Genomic DNA, 738 nt, shown 5'->3' on the forward strand with positions numbered 1-738 from the left:
GGGGCAGCGATGTTGGGGCCAGCACCAGGGAGCGTGTGGCAGCGGGGAGAGGGGCCCCTGCCAGCAGCCCCCACAGCTTTCGGGGCTGGGGAAAGGTCCTAACACCAGGAATACCCCACCACCACCACTTTTTCCCACTGCCGAATCAAAGCCATGCACCCACCATGTCCCAAGGGACCCCTGCCCCACCGCCAGGCCTGACCCCAACCCACAGCCACCCCTGCGGCAGCAGAGCAGAAGGGGTCCCCCACACTGAGGTCAAAACATGACTGAGCATCCCAATCCCTGCTGAGCTGTAGGGAGCGGGGAGCAGGGCACAAGGTCTTGCTGGTCCCTGGGGGATGTGGTGGGCTCAGCATGGCGTGCAGGGGGGTCACGGTACCAGCAATGCTGTCAGGTCCCTGGGGAGCACTGGGGAGCATCGTGCATTGCTGGGGTCTTGCTGTTTTGACCCCCTTCACTGGCACAGGCAGACACGAGCCCACAGGCTGGGGACACCCCACATTGTGCCCTGGGAGGACGGCTCCTGGTCTGTACTTCCTGGCTCCTGCCATGCCCTGGCAGATGTTAGAGGCATCCCTCTTCCCCCGCCGTGGGTGCCTCCAGCGTGGGGAGTCCACAGGCAGGCAGCCAAAATGGGCAGCCAGCCCCACGTGGAGCCCCCCAACTCCCCAGCCACGCTCAAACCCAGAGCTCACAGCCAACCCCCCCCCCACGCTCTCGGTTCCCCCCCCACAC

The sequence above is a fragment of the Aptenodytes forsteri genome, unplaced genomic scaffold, assembly GCF_000699145.1.
Source record: "Aptenodytes forsteri isolate BGI_AS27 unplaced genomic scaffold, ASM69914v1 Scaffold534, whole genome shotgun sequence".
Taxonomy (NCBI): Eukaryota; Metazoa; Chordata; class Aves; order Sphenisciformes; family Spheniscidae; genus Aptenodytes; species Aptenodytes forsteri.